This window comes from Antechinus flavipes, chromosome 1 (genome assembly GCF_016432865.1).
Source record: "Antechinus flavipes isolate AdamAnt ecotype Samford, QLD, Australia chromosome 1, AdamAnt_v2, whole genome shotgun sequence".
Taxonomy (NCBI): domain Eukaryota; kingdom Metazoa; phylum Chordata; class Mammalia; order Dasyuromorphia; family Dasyuridae; genus Antechinus; species Antechinus flavipes.
The window spans coordinates 283,767,436-283,784,197 of record NC_067398.1 but is presented as its reverse complement, the minus strand read 5'-3'; positions in this window follow the sequence as shown (position 1 = coordinate 283,784,197).

The following is a 16,762-nucleotide window of genomic DNA, read 5'->3' as shown; positions in this document are numbered from 1 at the left end:
GGATATCTGTTTGCTCAGCTGTTTATGATTCATAGTTGGAAAATTCTGTCAAGCCCTCTTGCAAATAGAAACTTATTTCAATTGTCATCTTCAAGTCAGTAAGTCATTTAATTTTATTCTTTTCTAGTCAGCTCATCCTTGAGCTTCCAAGAGTTCATCTCTGAGCAGCTCTCATCCTTAACTATTAATTCACCTCCTCCCCCAAATTCATTGCTATATGTCTAGCTTATATTCCTTTCCATGTAAATTAATAATTAATCACCTGTAACAGTTCACTTTATTCCTTGAGTTAAAATGGGTTACAACTAATAATAACCATAGCCAATGTTTTACCTTCTTTAAGTGTTTTAATTTTCTCTAAATGGAATCACCATTTCTCAGTTAGATTGGTCTGACCTTGGAAGCATCTTTGATTCATTTTGAGCTATGTTCCTCTACAGTTAATTTTCAAATCCTGTATTGTTGGGGTTTTTTTTCATTTTGACAATCTTTTTTTTATAGAAAGCCTCCTCTTTCACTACCACTAATCACCCTTATTTGGGGTTTTTATACTTCTCACCTAGACTAGCAGCCTTCAAAATTTTAAAATCAAATATCCCAATAAGATATTTTTTTAATCATACTCCCACATATGCATTTTTACTTCTAAATTATATCCTAATATGTTAAATATGTAAAAATATGCACAAAATATAATTTGAATAAGATGAACAGATTTTAAAATAATTTTTAAATTTTTGTTAGCTACAGAAAAATATTTTTATTCTTATTAACAATGATTTTAGTGAGAACAATGCTATTAAGTATGCTTATTTTTAAAAATCTTGTTTTAATATTTTTTGTATAGTAGCTTGAAAGTTTCATTCTTAATTAAATTACTTCAATCATTGGTTTTAAAAAGATACCCCATAAAAATGTTTAGAATCAAAAAGAAGAACTCTCTTGGCTGAACTTATTAAATCAAAAACTATTTTTTCAACCTCATCCATTATTCTTTTCTATTTATATAAAAGTTTTGTCACAATTTATCTAGTAAATTTCCCTTTTTCCTAATGTTAATCAGTTGTTCTTGCAAACTTATTGAAAGGTGCTGATGTTAAGGAAAAAATCACTATTAATTAGAGAAATGTCAACTAAAACAACTCTGAGATACTAACTTATACTTGTCAGTTTGATTAAGATCACAGAAAAGGCAAATGATAAATTTTGGGGAAGATGTGGGAAAATTGAGACATTTAATGTATTATTGGTAGAGTTGTGAATAATCCAATCATTCTGGAGAACAATTTGGAACTAAGCCCAAAGGGCTATTAAACTGTGTATCTTTTCATATAAAAATATCACTACTAGATTTTTATCTCCAAGATATCAGAAAAAAGGGAGAAGAATCTACATATACAATATTTATAGCAAATCTTTTTGTGGTGGCAAAAATGAGAAATTGAGGTAAAGCCTATCAATTAGGAAATGGCTGAATAAGTTATGTATATGGATATAATGGAATACTATTTTGCTATAAGAAATAATGAATAAGTGGATTTCAGAAAACCCTGCAAAGACATCGACTGATCCTGAGTGAATTGAGCAGAACCAAAACACTTGTACACAGCACTGTTCAATAATCAATATGATAGACTTACCTCTTTCCAAAAATACAATGATTCAAGACAATTCCAAAAGACTAATGATGGAAAATGCTATCCACATCCAAATAAAGAATTGATAAATTGGTAGAGTCTGAATATAAATTGAAGCAAATTATTTTTACTTTGAGTTTTTTTATGGTTTTTTTCTTTTGTTCTTTTTCTTCTTTTATGACATGACTAATGTGAAAATATATTAACCTAATTGTACATGTATAACCTATATTGTATTGCTTGCCATCTGGGAGATAGGGGAGGAGAAGGAAGGAGAAAAATTTGGAAATATGACTCAATATGCTGAAACTGGATGATAAGTGAAGACACTATTGTCAACTCCTCTGAATTCTAGAACTCCCACTCTGTTCCCAGGATACCCTGAGTAATCATGGGACTATCTGATATTACACTGAGTGATGGCACCAGGTTCCATATATATATTTAATCTTAGTAAAGCTCAATTTCCTTCTTAAGATAAAATCAAGAAGAAATGGATATTTTAATATTTTCTCCCCAGACTCCAATGAATTCTCCCATGAACTCCCTAAAATATATACATCTTACCTTGAAGACCACTGACATAAATTCATCATAACTTCATAATTCTTTTTTCTTCCAGCCTGGCCCACCCCTTCTTACATTTGATCTTCCACACCACTGCCCAAACAATCTTCCTAGTACTTCAGTCTGATCATGTATTCCCTTGAATCAAAAAACATTCCATGGTTCCCTTACTGTCTATGAATAATTTATATTCCTTATCCTGTCTCTAACCTACTTGCAATCGCATATTTTACTACTTCCTTTATATAACTGGCATACTCTCTATATTGTTTATTCCTGTCTTTCTCTCTTCCATCTCCCTTCCTTTTCTCATATTGTCCCTTGTGATTAGAATAGATTCCTTCCTTTAAGGCCCACTCAGAACTCACTTTCTCCATGAATATAACTTTTTCTATTCCTATCCACAACTCAGGTAAAATTGATCTTACCTTTCCCAAATTTCTCATGACATCTTGCCAAAGAAACCATGACGTTCCTTTGTCCCTTTCACTGGTGACCATGTCCTATCTCATCAATTAGTAAGCTCGTGGAAGACTTTTCCTTTTTTTATCCTTAGCACCTAGCACAATATCTTACACATAGTAGATCATTAATAAACACTCAAATTGGATTGAAATAGGTTCGACTCAACATCTCAATAATATATATATAAAGTATATTATATGCAAAACTCTGCATGATGCTGAGAAAACTACAAATGCACTCCTTTTTATTCTACTCTACTAATAACAGTGGAAGCAAAAAGAACTAATCATTCACCCTGTGTATCGTTAGTCATACCTCAGGCTTCAGAGACAGCCAAAGGCAGACAATAAAAAAATAGGCCCAGAAAACTTCAGTTGTCAGAATTCAGAAAGAGCTGATAAGTGAGAGAGTTGTCATCTTGGAAACAGAGGTGAATTAGTGCATAGTATACAAATTTAAGAAAAAGGGGCAAGGACAGAGAAGTGAATAGAAGGCAACAGTGGTAAGGCACATGTGTTTTCTTCTGACCAGTGAAAAACACTGAAGACTGGCACCATATATACCTTTGCAAATCCATATCTCTATACTTTTTGTTGCAAAAGAGAAAGTGAACAAAAAAGCTAGTAACAATGGCAACTGATCTAGCTCCCAAAAGTTTTCCGGGAATACTCCCAGAAAACTGATACTAGGTCTAAAGGGCAGCATAAGAGCAGCTTCTAAAACTTTTAGACGATTTCAATAGCTCGGAATGAAATCATGTGGCTTACCCTGTTCCCTCCTTACTCAACAACAGTTAAAAGGTTAAACTTTTGGATTTTCCTTGGGCTTATATGTGAAATAAAAGATGGGGCTGCTGAATGGAAGTAGGAAGAGCCATAAGGATCCAGCCTACATAATGCTTATGTGTATATATATATATATATATATATATATATATATACACACACACACACACACACACACACACATATATATACACACACATTGTCAACCTTAGAATTGGGTCTAAGAAAGACAAACAGAATTAGGTTGTACTTTAATTTCTCTCAAATGGGCAGCATGCATTTAGGTCTGCAGGTTGAACAGCTTGGAATGGACTTAGGCAGTAGTGTAGACAAAAACTGTAAAAGTAATGCATGGGACTAATCACATTATAGTCCAATTAGGCTTGGACATTGGTCCCCTGTGCTGGGCTGTTTCTCAGACATTACAAAACACTCTTTAGGTATAGGGAAATCAATTGGAGTGGAAGGTCTCCAGAAACCTGTGGGTTTGCCATGAGCCAGCCTGAGTCAGTTCTGTGGCTGCTGGAACAACAGAGGGAGTTCTAAATTCAGCAAGAGAATACTACAAAGAATCTCTAATATGTCAAACTTAAAGGATGCTCAATTTGTCTACTATTGGGCTAATTTTGATTCTCTGGTCAATCCAGCCTCCTCTGGATATTAAGGGAACACAAGCGAATCAATGAATAATTCCATTTCCATAATATACAGATGTATATACACACATACATATACACACAGATCATTATAGACATCTAGGCATAGATATCTGTACAAATCTATTCATATATAGGTATGCAGAGATAGCTATCTAGCTATATATGTATATATATAATATACACACAGTGAGAGAGATATATATGTGCCATATTCAAGAGGAAATTCCATTGAAACTAAGAAGGAAAAGGAAAAGAGAGCCTTTTATTTATGACCCCAGATTTATATCACTGATGATATCTCTCAATAGCTTGCTAATAGAATCACAAGTCATAAGTTTAATTATAAAAATTCACACATATACACATAATACCCTTATACTAATAATATCCATGTAAAAGATAAGATCAGATATGTATATGTATAAACTGATGAAGAATGAAATGAGCATAACCCTGAGAAAAATTTATTATAACATTTTATTTATTTAAAAATTTTAATATTATTTTATTTTTCTACATACATGCAAAAATAATTTTCAACATTCACTTTTGCTCAATCTTGTGCTCCAAATTTTTCTCCTTCTCTTCCCTTCCCATCTCAAGATAGTAAACAATATGATATAGGTTAAACACGTGCAGTTCTTTTCAGCATGTTTCTATATTTGTCATACTAAGCAAAAAAAAAAAAAAGGAAAAAAAAACAACCAAAGGAAAAAAAAAACCAAGTAAACAACAACAAAAAAGATGAAAACAACCATGGTCTGATCCACAATCTCTATAGTTCTCACTCAGGATGTAGATGGAACTTTTCATTACAAGTCTATTGGAATTGTTTTGAATCACCTTATTGTTGAAAAGAGTGAAGTCCATCACAATTGATCATGACATAATCTTGTTGTAGTTGTGTACTATGTTCTCTTGGTTTTACTCACTTCACTTCGTATCAGTTTATATAAGACTTTTCAGTCTTTTCTGAAATTACCTTCATAGATTATAACTTATTCAGCCATTCCCCAACTGAGGGACTACCACTCAGTTTCCAGCTCCTTGCCACTACAAAAAGGGCTGCCACAAACATTTTTGCACATGTGGGTCCTTTCCCCTCTTTTATGATTTCTTTGGGATACAGACTCAGTAGAGACACTGGTGGATCAAAAGGCATGCACAGTTTTATAGCTCTTTGGGCATAGTTCCAAATTGTTCTCCATAATTGTTAGTTTAATTCACAACTTCACCAACAATGCATTTGTGTCCCAGTTTTCCCATAGTTCTTCCAACATTTATCATTATCTTTTCCTTTCATCTTAGTCAATCTGAGAGGTATGATATGGTACCTCAAAATTGTCTTAATTTGCATTTCTCTAATTAGAAGTGATTTAGAACATTTTTTCATATGACTATAAATGTTTTTAGTTTCTTCCTGAAATTGTCTATTCATATCTCTTTGCCATGTATTAACTGGAGAATGGAGAATGATTCTAGAGGACTTATAAAAAAACCCTACCACTCCAATAATGGCAGAGAGGTGAGGGATTTGAATGTGTAGTGAGTCATACATATTTTGAACACAGCCAATGAAAGAATTTGTTTTATTTGATTATATGTACTAGTTATAAGAATTTTGGGATTTTTTTTTGTTATTTTCTCCTTTTTTTCCCCAGTGGGGCATCAGATATGAGAGAGAGAGAGAGAGAGAGAGAGAGAGAGAGAGAGAGAGAGAGAGAGAGAGAGAGAGAACAGATTTCTGTTCATTAAAGAATAAAATTTAATAATAATTAAAGAAATCAGGCTACAGAGGTGACCAGATTTCTGAGAGAGAGGCATGTCACCCTGAAGGGGCTCTCTGGTGTTGGGTGGAATACATAGTTTACAGGCTTGCCAAAATTATGTTGACATCAATAAATAGGATCAAGTACTTGGCCAGCAGCATCGTCTTAAATAAGGCATTTTGGTATATGTCCTCAAAATTTCTACTTCAGCATCATGTGACATGGAGTGACCAAAATTATTATGCCAGTGGAATGTAGGCCCTTGCAGATATGACCAAGGTAGCTGAACTTTGAATACAGACCAAGTGATGGATGATATCTTGATTAGAGATACTTTAGAGATACCCAATCAAGAGAGCTAGACATCAAGTGAGAAATTTTTATGGTTACAGAATTCATGAAGATGATCTAGTAAGGAGTAGAGAGATTGAAATTTGTTTTGATGAAAGGACCACACACCATAATTTAAGAGCATGGGTTTAAAACTAATAGGCACAGGGCAGCTAGATGGTGTAGTGCATAGAGTGACGGCCCTGAAGTCAGAAGGACCTTGAGTTCAAATCCGGACTCAGATACCTAACACTTCTTATCTGTGTGATCCTGGGCAAGTCACTTAACCCCAATTGCCTCAGCAAAAAAACAAAAACAAACAAAAAAGCCTAATAGGCACTTCAGAGGCCATCTAATATAATCATTTCCATTTCCATTTAGATATAGAAACTGAGTTTGCTGGATTTGTAGTCAGAGTGCATGGGTGATTGATTTAGTCTTAGTCTCTTAACCTAAGTCAATCACCCATGCACTTTGACTACAAATCCGGCAAACTTTCCCCTATTCTACACTGCCTCTCAGATAAATGCTGGATTCTTGAGGAATTAACATAAGTATGTTCATATTCATTTTTAATGGACACAAAGAATAATCAAATTAAGAACTTCATAGACAAAAAAAATTAGATCCTTCAAGAGAGCATATGAACTTCCTTGGAGAAAGTGGTTCTATATATAAAACATAATTATTGATTTATCAAAAATTATTTCTCTAAATTAAACCTTTAAAATATATAACCTTCCTGGAAGAGAGAAAAGATTCCTTGATGATTAAATCAAGTCTTTTTTTTGTTTGTTTTTAACCCTCAAGATCTGTTCTTCAAGCTGTGTTCACATTGTGCTTTGCTAGGTTGATATCCAGAGGAATTTTTAGTGTTGTGCCCTGAAGCATTTGGCACAATTCCTACCTAACCATGGGGACAGATGCTTATTAGAAATTCTATTTCCAGTCATGTAGCTCTTTACCACAAACTGGAAAAAATTATTCCATCTTTTCCCCTATGAACACTTTCTTTCTTACTTTCCAGAATTTAACTTGAAGTTTCAATTCATGTTCCCATTCTGCATGAGATATCTCCAGAATTTTCCTGGAGTTCCTAAGACTTGGTTGCTTCTTTTCCATGGTGGGAATACAAAACCCAGCATTGTTGCCCCAACATGGATTTTTGATTTTTTCCATTTTTTTTTTTGGTCTGGGAATCCCAGAGAACCTAAGGAGTGGTGGTACAGGGAACATATGCCACGCATATTATTTAGTTCCATTATAATTTTAATCTTTTTTTACAGGTGTTTATTAAGTGAATTTGGTGTTGGAGGAGGTATAAAAATGAAGATAACATTAGTGCCTGCTTTCATGGTCTTTTAGAGTCTATAAAGTTGTGACTGGTTCCTGCTTTCATGTTCTGTTTTCAAGTTTTTGTCTCTAAAATGGTATGATGATAACTGTTAAGTCTACAACACATTCATCTTTATAAAATATTTTCCCCTTAACCTTGAGAGGTAGACAGTGAAAATATTATTGTCCCCACTGGAAAAATGCAGAAAACTGAGATTCTGAGTGGTTAATTTATTTGCCCATGTTCATTAAACTTATAAGTCAAATTTTATATACAAGTCTCTTGAATCTAAGAACAATACAATAGTATTGTCTCCTACATCATATTGTCCTACAGTGTTCACTGGCAAAAAATAATGAGGCAATTATTTATTTATTTATTTATACTTTGAATTGCTCTGGGGAAACTCTGTTATTGAACTACATTTAATTCACTTTTTTTCCTTCTTGAAATAGAAATTTCACTTACCTTTGATACTCTCTTCTTGCCAATCATTTCTATTACCATTTGCTTCCCAAATTCCTCTTTGGTTAAAAAATTATTGCCTTTTCTTTAGAACACATAGAACTGTCATGAATTTAGAAAGTTTTCATTTTTCATGGTAACCAGTCTCTAGACCAATAACATAAACATTGCAGTTTAATGTCAGGTATCAGTTTGGGCACTAAGAAGCAAGAAATGGGAGCCTTAATTATTTAACAATGTCAGGCAATTCAAGATAAGTAAAACTGAAAACAAGTTTCAGGGGCAAATGTTCCAATCCTGGTACTACATTTTCTAAAATATATGGGAACATAAAAGCAATGATTATATTTCAATATGGCTGTATTTTTTCTGTTTGTTTCCTCTTGTCCAGTTCTCTTAAATTATATGGCAAAGCCTTTCTGCATAGAGCAAAAGAGAGAATAGAAAAAAAAATTTATATTCTCCTGTCTTTTTTCATCTCAGAGGTAATTCTCATAGGGAGAATTCAATGATACTGTATATTTCCTAATTCCTCTCCCAAAAGGAGATTTTTTTTTTGTTCCTAAGAACTTTTTTATTCATCCCAACTCAACTTAAATCATTCCTTACTTAGGAATGAAAGCATCATGTTGGTGTAGGATGGGACATTAGTAGTCATATATTATTGACAGTGCTAGAAGGAGCTTTAGAAATCACCTAATACAACCTTCCCAATTTTTAGTTGAGATTCTAGTTCTGGAGCATCCAAACTTTTCTAGTAATGGGCTATGTGGTTTAAAAAAATATTAGTATGAGTGTTGACACATGACAATTATTTTAAATTAAGTATTTCTTAAAAGATTACCATGGGTGAGACATTGTAGTACTACAAATTACTGCTACAAATTAAGACACAATTTTTTAAATGGCTACTGTGCTCAAGGAGCTTAAATTCTACTATATAAAAATGCAAAAGGTGGCATGAGAGACATTCAAGAATATGTAGATTTTTCCTTAAGTGTAAGTGCATGTGTAAAACTGATTTTTTAACTATATATATTTATTAAGGCTGGTGCTACCCTAGTAAGACTTATACTCATCAATGTATATAATCAAAGTCTATTGAGTATTTAATAATGCAAACATCAAACCTTTTTGGGATAAACCACAGTGTGAATCCCTCTTTTCCCAGTAAACATGTCTTGTAACAGCATTCTTGACAAAGTTCCCTATCTGTCTAGCTGTTTCAATTAATTAGTTCTGTGCTTATATTTTCAGGTGTATACATACATATACATTGACATACCTATATATATGGGAATGTGAGTGTATATATGTGTACAAAGTGGGGAGAGGGAGGAGAGAGACACGTAAGATACAGAGACAGAAGAAGAGACAGCCAGAAACAGAGATTGAAAGAGAGGAAGAGAAAGAAAGTCAGACAAATGGGTAAAGACAGAGAGGGGAAGAGACTGAAAGAGAGAGAGAGAGAGAAGCAGAGAGAGAGGGAGAAAGAGACAGAAAGTCAAAAAGACAGAGACAGAGAGACAGTCAGAGACAGAATGAGAGCACTTGTTCAGATACCAAGGTTATCCACTACATCCTCAGCTTGACTTTTGTCTTACATTGAATTTCAATGACTCTGGAAGAGAGAGTAAGGCTTAAGGATTTGTACAACTTTGTTTTATTTAAATCTAATTCATTTGTAAATTAAGATATTATCTAGTGATATCATTAATCCTCTTCAAAAGGAAGGAAACTAGACAACAAATGTCTAGCTAAGGGTGTTCATCTTGGGGCAGCTAGAAGGTGCAGTAGATAAAGTACAGGGCCTAGAGTCAGGAAAATTCATCTTTGTGAATTTAAATATGGCCTTAAATAAATACTTAACTAGCTTGTGTGACCCTGGGCAAGTCATTTAATCTTTTTTGCCTCATTTTACTCTTCTGTAAAATGATCTGGAGAAGAAAATGGCAATCTACTTTGCCAAGGAAATCCTAAATGGGGTCACTAAAGAATCAGACATTTCTGAAACAACTGAAAAAACCACAAAGGATATCTACAAATTATATCTAAGTTCTTATTAGTGATTGATTATCAAAACATAAGATAAAATGAAACTATCAATCAAAGCTTTGATTTTCCTAGTGTCATCAACAAATATTATTGTTTATTCAATTTGGGACATACACACATTCACACACACACACACACACACACACACACACCATTATTGTTTGTCAAATCTGGGGAATACACATCTGGAGAACACATATATCATTGCTAAATTATACATAAATACTTATTACAGAAAAAACAAAACAACTTGCAAAACAGCTATTTAATCATAGTATGGAGCCACTCCATAGTATGGAGCCACTCATTCTAAATTAGCATTCTTATCCCCACTACAAACAGGAATACCAAAGCAGTTTAAAAAGTAATTTAATTGGAAAAATAAAATTTAATTGGAAAAATTAAAAATAAAATAAAGTGATACCTCAAAATTTTAAAAAGTAATCTAATCAAACTTATTTATACAAAAATATGTAGCTATGGACTTGATGTTATTACTGGTTGACCCAATGAGAATACTGCTATTTGACAAAATGAACTCTTTTCATGAGATATTTTCATTCATGGATTATCTGAACACTAACTCTAAGCTCATCTAGGATCATAGATTTAGAGCTGGAAGAGAAGTCAGAGGTCATAAAGCCCAGCCCCTTTATTTTACAGATGAAGAAACTGAGACCATGAGAGGTCACTCTGTCAGTAAGTATATGAAACAGAAATTAAATCTAGGTCTTCCTGATACTAGGCATAGCACCCTGTCCACTAATATCACTCTGCCTCTCAATCACTGATCACTGACAACAGTTCATAGTTTCAGCTTCACTTCACTGAAGTGGTTATGCCTTCATAGAGCACAGTATTTACAAACCTTGCTCAGATTTTGGCCCTAGAGCAAGAAATTTCAGGTGGTTGGGCCCCAAAGGCTTACTAGCACAAGTGTGGTAAATAAATAGTTTTGTTTGTTTGTTTGTTTGTTTTGGCTAAAAATCTAGACTGTGTGCATTCTAGAGGTAGGCAAATCACATTTAGACCACAAGATGTATGTTGGATGCCCAGAATATATTCCAACCCTCTTATGTTACAATAAGGGCTTGACTAGTCTTACTCAGCCATTGAATGGTAGAGCTAAGCCTAGAATACAGGCCTCTTTCCTCCTGGACCCATACTCTTCCATACTACCCGGAACCTTGAGAACTGCTTTGTTGTTCCCAGATATTTCCTGGAATATAAATTTCAGGCACTGTACTAAATTGTGATGGTTCCCTCTCAGTCAGCTAGGAGATAGGCCTTGACACCTAAGTGATAGCTCACTTTCAGTATGGGTACCATACCCATGCAGGGAAGGTCAGTACAAAGGGAGGGAGGTGAGCCAGACAGACAGTGTTCTAGTCAATTTAATTTTTTGACAACTCCAGGTAAGCATTCTTATTTTGAACTGTTATTGAAAATTCTTCTAAAAATAATAATTCAGTGGACAAAATTGTAAGTCAATTTTGATCCCTATAATAGGATGAACATAATTGACTGTGTCTTTAATAATAATGAACCTGAAGCTAGAAAAAGTGGGTTCTCAAGTGAAGGCCAGTGCTGCTCCAAAAGAGAATCTCAGAAAGCAACTCAAACACCAAATGAGACAGGGCCTTAAAGGTAAAACCTGCTGCAGATCTGAGTGTATTCCATAATTTGTGCTATCTTCTAGATATTACTTATTAACCCCTAAGTAAATATAGAGATAAAGTTAATCTTTGGGGAAGTTCAATACAGTCCAAATTTCTTGCCATTATTACTATCTTACTGTCATATATTATGTGTTCCCTCATCTTTTTCACTCTACTCCTCAAAGTTCTACTACATATGGGGGAAGCCCCACTATGAGAGGTTAATTAATACTGTGAGAATTAATTGGTTTTCTCCTCATCAAGGCCAGCCTCTCTGCTTATGTTCTGAAACTAATCCCCTCCTGTTTCCTCAAAGAGCTTGGCACATGAATAATTCTCACTTCTCCTCTTTTTTTCTCTCCTCTTTCTATATGTATTAGATCTTCCCCATTTCAGGATGATACAATAGAAAGAATATTACTGTCTTTGGAATTAAAAAACCTAGATTCAAATTCTGGTTATTCCATTTGCTTTAAACAAGTTGTTTAGCCTATGAGTCACAGTTGCATTAGTTGTAAAATTAAAAGTTGGACTTGATGACTTTTCAAGTTTCTTCTAGTTATAAAATCTGTGATAATGATTGTTTCCTATGAACACATACAAGTTTACTTCATTTTAGGAAAATAAAAAACAAAAATAAAAACCCTTTCTCTTGCCTGCATCTTCTCAAACTCTCATCCTATATCTCTTTTCCCTTCTACTGTTCTCCCTCCTCGTCTTCACCTTTTGGGACCCTGGGTCCTAAAATCTCCTTGAGAACTTGGTTAAATTCCATTTTTTACAGTTTCTTACAACCTGCTCATGTAAACTCCTTATAATCTAGAAAATTATCCTCTACCTCTCTTAATTCTTTGACCTTTTCTTAGTTCTTGAACTTTCTGTGTATTTTCACAGCATTAAATTCCCCTTCTTTTTGTAAACAATCTCCTTCCTTGAATATCGTGATGCAGTTCTCTCTTCATTCTTGTCCTATTTGTGTGACCCTTCATTTGCTAAATTATCAACCATCCCTTTCTCCTTTACTATGTTTATCTATAAGGACTCTGTCTAGGAAAATCTTCTCTTCTCACTCTACTTTATCTCCCTTGGTGATTTTATCTGCTCCCAGATGTTCAATTATTTCCTCCTAAGTGAACATTACATCTATATATGCAATTCTCAACTCTCACCTCATCTTCAATCTTACCAATTGGATGTTTTTACTTAGTAATCCTATAGATTTCTCAAAGTAAATTTATTATCTGACTTTTCCCCCCAAATTCATCCTTCCTCCAAATTTCTTTATTTACATTTTAAGTACTATCATCCTTCTACTTACTCAGATTTACCACCTCAAATGCCAAATCATTGTGATTCTACTAGTAATAAATACAAATAAGCCCTTAATAAATGCTGGTTGATTGACTTCCTCCATACTTCATCCATTAACATCCATCTCCTTTCCACTTGATCCTCATTATCTTTCATTTGGATTACTCATAGCCTCCTAACTAGTCTATCTGCTTTCATTCTTCATCCTCTTGAAACCCTTTTCCTTTGGCAAAGTTCTAATTTTGTTAAGTTTCCTAATCAAAACCTTTCCATAAATCTTCAAGAAAAACAAAACACACAAACTGTACATAGTGCATTTAAAAGGTCTTCCTAATATAGCTTTTATCTCCTATACTCATTGTATTTCATGTTACTCTTCCTCAAGCATTCCACTTAAACTGTCCTCCCAATTAGATTCTGAACTCAATACATTTCCTGCTTCCGACATTGTTGCTCTCAATTCTACTTCCAAGATTCCTTGCCTGTCTTCAAGGCACGGATACCACATCCTTCAGAAACCTTTCCTAGATTCCCCCCTTGCTATTTGTAGAGGAGGCTCTCCCTCCTCTAGAAAGAAAATAATAAAGAATATGGCTGACCAGAAGAACTGCAAGGATTCTCAGTGGGCTGAGAACATGTCAATAATATCTGCTATGTAAAGTGAATGATTTGGAGTGCACTTTAGATACATTCTTTTATTTGACTCTTATGGCAACTCTAAGAAGAAGGTTCTACAGATTTGAGTATCCTCTTTTTACTGTCTATTTCTTCTTGCAGCTCTCTTAGTTTCTCTTTTAAGAATTTAGATGCTACCCCACTTGGTGCATATATGTTTAATATAGATAGTGCTTCATTATCCATGCTACCCTTTAGCAAGATATAGTGTCCTTCCTTATCTCTTTTAATTAGGTCAATTTTTGCTTTAGCTTGATCTGAGATCAGGATGGCTACCCCTGCTTTTTTGACTTCACCTGAAGCATAGTAGATTTTGCTCCAACCTTTTACCTTTAACCTGCATGTATCTCCCCGCTTCAGGTGTGTTTCCTGTAAACAACATATTGTAGGATTCTGGCTTTTAATCCATTCTGCTAACCGCTTCCTCTTTATGGGGGAGTTTACCCCGTTCACATTTATGGTTAGAATGACCAATTCTGTATTACTTGCCATCTTGTTAACCCCGGTTTATGCTTTCCTCCCTTCTTTCCCCTTTCCCCCCTTCCAAGTATTAAGCTTGTGAGCACCCCTTGTTTCTCACAGCCCTCCCTTTTTAGTGTCCCTCCCCCCGCCTTAGAGTTCCTCCCCCTATCTTACCCCTTGCCCTCCCAGTTCCCGTATTCCCTTCCGCTTAGCTTATTCCTTCCCTTTCCACTTTTCCCTTCTCACTTTTCAATGAGATGGGAGAAGTTTCACCATAGATTGAATATGTCTTAAGATTTTTCACTTAAAGCCAATTCTGAAGGCAGTAAGATACCCACTATATTCATCCCCCTCCATTCTTTCTCTCAGATATAATAGGTTTCCTATGCCTCTTCATGAGATGTACTACCCCCACTTTACCCTTTTTCTGGTACAATGTCCTTTCCACATCAATTTCTAGAACAAGGTATACATGTATTCTTTATGCATCTATATAGTCAAAATATAGTTCCCAAGATTAATCTTTACCTTTTTAGATTTCTCTTGAGTTCTATATATGTAGATCAAACTTTTTGTTAAGTTCTGGTTTTTTCATCAGAAATAGATGAAATTCGCTTACTTCGTTGAATGTCCATCTTCTTCCCTGGAAAAAGAAGCTCATTCTCGCTGGGTAAGTTATTTTTGGTTGCATACCAAGTTCCTTAGCCTTTCGGAATATCATATTCCAGGCCCTTCGATCTTTTAATGTGGATGCTGCCAGATCCTGGGTGATCCTTATTGTGGCTCCTTGATACTTGAATTGGGTTTTTCTAGCCGCTTGCAATATTTTTTCTTTCATCTGTGGGTTCTGGCATTTGGCCACTATATTCCTTGGTGTTTTGATTTTAGGATCCCTTTCAGTGGGTGATCGATGAATCCTTTCAATGTTTATTTTTTCCTCTGTTCCTATGACTTCTGGGCAGTTCTCTTTGATAATTTCCTGGAAGACAGTGTCCAGGCTCTTTTTTTCATCATGTTTTTCTGGGAGTCCAATGATTCTCAGATTGTCTCTCCTGGATCTGTTTTCCAGGTCTGTTGTCTTTCCCAGAAGGTATTTCACATTTTTCTCCATTGTTTGATTTTTTTGGATTTGCTTGACTGATTCTTCTTGTCTCCTCGAGTCATTCAATTCCACTTGTTCAATTCTGATTTTCAGTGAAGTATTCTCTTCACTCACTTTTTTAAAATCTTTCTCTAATTGTCCAATTGAGTTCTTTTGTTCTGTGGAATTTTTTTCCATTTCGCCAATTTTGTTTTCCAGTTCACTAATCCTATTTTTCAAGGATTTTACTTCTTTATCCACTCTCTCTTTAACTGACTTCTCCAGGCTCTTTTGCCAAGCCTCCCTCTCCTTTTCCCAAGCTTCCTTCTCCTTTTGCCAAGCCTCACTCTGCTTTCCCCATTTTTCTTCTAGCTCCCTTGTGAGAGCCTTTTTAATCACTTCTATGAGGTTCATCTGTGCTGAGGAACAGACGATCTCCTCCTTTGGGGAATCACCTGGGGACTGCCTGTTTTTAGTCTCCTCAGGATTTAGAGTCTGCTCTCTATCTGTGTAGAAGCTGTCTAGGGTTAAAGTCCTCTTCAGCTTCTTGCTCATTCTGTCTATTAATCAGAGACAAACTACCAAACAAAAACAGAAAAAACTGGAGTCTTTCTTTGGGGGGGGGCTGGGTGTGTTATCGAGCTTCCTCTACAGACTGCAGGGGGCAGCAGTGAGGCACTAGCAGGACTGTGCTGCGCCTGCGCTCTGAGATCCCAAAGCGTGCTGAGTCACTGAGGGGGGGGGAAGGGGGGGGGCGGCCAGGTCCTGAGAGACTCGCTGTTTGCGGTTGTGTTCTTCAGCCCCGGTGTTTTTAGCTTCTCTGCTGGGCTGTTGACTTGCTGCAGGTTCCAAACCTGTAGCGAAGCTCTCCCCGCAGAGACGGCTGCGATCACTCCCCACCCCCTCTCCAGTCTGCTCCCGTGCTCTCACTGCCGCTGCCCTCAGCCTGCGCCCGATCTAAAACCGCCCCAGCCCTCCAGTAAAGACAGACCTTTCTTGGCGGATCTCAAGGATGGCTTCTCTTGGTAACTATTTGTGGGTTTTTTTCAGTCAAGCATTGATTCAGAGGCTTGTAATGAAGTGGATAGTGAGAGAAAGCGCGGAGCTTATGCAACTGTGAGCCTCCTCTCCGCCATCTTAACCGGAAGTCCGTATCCTCTTTTTATAGATAAGGAAATTAAAGCTCAAAATGTTAATCAACTTACACCAATATATTTTACAGGAGGAACTAAAATTAGGTCTTTGAGTACTAAATATAATACTAAAGGAGATATGAGAATTGGGGGTATCTAGGAACTATGACCAGCATTTAATTGCATGCCTATCCCCTCTGCTAATGAATGGCAGGCAGCTCTGGAAAGCAACAGCATGCGAGTAGTCTTTTGCCAAAGAAACCATGAATGTCATCCTAGGCAAGCCAGAACTTTAGTGGAAAAAGATGTATCTGTCTTTGCCAGAAATTAGGCCACATTCAACCAAGTTTTCTTGACTGCAAACTTAGTATTTA